At 36.2% G+C, this 2500-nt stretch overlaps 1 protein-coding gene across 1 annotated transcript in view; it reads left to right on the top strand.

Moving 5' to 3' along the window:
- LOC138006549 (voltage-gated purine nucleotide uniporter SLC17A9-like) overlaps positions 1–2500 on the top strand; it is a 27177-nt gene that overhangs the window by 11993 nt on the left and 12684 nt on the right. The gene's annotated exons all lie outside the window — the stretch shown is intronic.

Here is a 2500-nt window from a genome sequence, read left to right as displayed (position 1 = left end):
ACAGGTCACATTCCACAGGTCATTGTTTTAGCTATACTAAAGCCACCCAAAACCTTCAAATTGGCTAACATTAGGCGTAAATTAATGTTGCAGGTCATTTTGTTCCTTAGGTTAATTTGCAACCAAACTAGGTCATTTTGTTTCAACCTAGGTTATTATGAAGTGTCTAAAAGAGGGTTTCCCTTTTTTTTAGGGGGATGTAATTTAAAAAATGGAGCCAATATTTTTACGGGAATAAAAAAGAAAACACCTTTCTCCACCTTTCCCTTGCCTTCTGTTCTTCGTCCACTTACCGTCTCTCCCTCTCCTTCCCCCTTACTGTCCTTGCTTGCTATCAACGGACTGTGCCTCTTACCTTGAACTTTCACAACATTCCATGTCGCTCCAAGGATTCGAACCCTCGCACCATAGGACATCCGAGATTACTTCTCCTCTGTATTAACCGCTAAGCCATTGAATCAGCAACTGAAGTCATTAAGCTATTTCCAAGCCTTCACGACAACCACCATTTTGCACATGTGTAAATGATATAAAGTGAGATTGAGAAAAATTAATAGTCAAATATTGTATGAAGTTTATTTACGTTGCTATGCAAAATACACCAGGACCAAGGCATCATTTCTAGTCATGATAACAAACCGATTTTTGCCACAAACACAGCGTTCCCACAGTGAAAAAAAGATGGTGGCACAGGCAAATAGAACAACAAAAGATAACCTTTGCAGTTTAATCAAAGAAAATAACTCGTCTCCAAACCACTGGTGTCATAATCTTGGAGAAACCGCTTGTAAAAAAACACATAACCATTCACAGAACACTAATATTGTCAAAATGTCGTATGAAGTGGTTTTCGGAATCTCTCGGAAAAAAGAAATTAAAAAGCCACAAATGAGTGGACAAGTCACAGCTACATCACATGCAGAGTAGGAAAATGGTGAATAGTTTGAAAAAGTGGCAGGATAAGCCTGACATTAAAGGAGAGCGGTGTCTGACATTTGCCAACTGCAGACTGCGGACTGCAGACTAATCCTGAATCACAGTTATTGAAAGCTAACCGCTCAAAAATGGGTCCTGAGGCTTAAAAATACTGTTTATCAGCCCTGTTTGAAATGTGTGTTTAGCTTATATATACTGCTTATCAGCGCTATTTGCAGGCAGCCAGCAGTCTGCCTTTTGCAGTTATCATACACCAGAAAGGGAACAAGAAAAAGAAGAAGTTCGAACTTCAGGATTATGTGGCGCTGAAAATTAATAAAATGGAAAAAGGAATGCCCCCTCATCCAAATGTGCTACTTGCTCAAAATTGATTTATCTGTCTTAATAACAAAAATATATTAGTACTTTGGCTTTTCATATTTACACTTTGTCTTGGTTTGATTTTAGATGATATTTTCTTATTTTAGTTGACTGTATGCTCTGTACACTAGGTATTCGTATACCTGTTCGTTTGTAAAACACAATTGATTACCGTAGCTTTCTCTACTTGTTCTCTCTTGTATATACATCTAATCACTGCCCGCCTCGACTAGCTATTGCTACCTGCGAGCAGTGCAGATTGAAAAATGTATTATATAATGAAATTCTACAATAAACTTGAACTTGAACTTGAACTTGAAGAACTTGAAGGGGACTGTGCCGAAATAATCACAAAATTTGGATTTATCACTACAAGCAGACTCAGCAAAATTGATAAAAAAGAAACAAATATTTTATTTCATAATTCAAAAGAAATAACACTTACAAGAGTCTACAAAATGGCTTCTAATCAATAGATTATGAAACCCTTTTTCTTGACTTTTCAAAGTTTTGTTTTTACTTGCCTTTGATTATTATGAATTCAAAGTAAGCAAAAGATAGAGGAAATAACTAAACAAATTAAAAATCAAGAAGACATCATGTATGTTTCAGTTCTTTTATTCCTTGGATGATAATTCAATATTGTTGCCCTCTGCCAGCCTAAGGAGATTCATCAATGAACAATGTCCTAAAAAGCTCTGAGAAAGAAGAGTAGAATCGGTTATCATGCACTGTATGCCTACAGTGCTGTAACCCCATTCTTAATGCTAACCATTTAAAATCAGTGCCTAGACTTAACAACCATTGGGGCTTTATAAAATACTCATGAAAATCTAAGCTGCACTAAGTTCATTCGCTTTCCTCTTGGACCAATTTACTAACCAATTACATGTACTTACTAATATTATTGATGGGTTTTTGTTGATGCTTCCTACTATCAATTTCAACCTAGTTTAAAATAAAATGACCTAGGTTGAAACAAAATGACCTAGTTTCGTTGCAATTAACCTAAGGAACAAAATGACCTACAACATAAACATTGTTTTTAGGCCTAGTGAGGCCTATAAAGTTAAGCATTAGTAAAGGTTTTGTAGTAAGTGACCTGCGAAAAGTGACCTATACTTTAAACCTGTGTAGACGAAATAACTTTAACATGCACCGATTCTCCCAGTGTGAAGGAATCAGCAATCCAGGATCCAGCATA

This window comes from Montipora foliosa, chromosome 1, assembly GCF_036669935.1.
Source record: "Montipora foliosa isolate CH-2021 chromosome 1, ASM3666993v2, whole genome shotgun sequence".
In the NCBI taxonomy this organism is placed as follows: domain Eukaryota; kingdom Metazoa; phylum Cnidaria; class Anthozoa; order Scleractinia; family Acroporidae; genus Montipora; species Montipora foliosa.
Note: the sequence above shows the minus strand (reverse complement) of the source record. Positions and strands in the feature narration are given on the sequence as shown.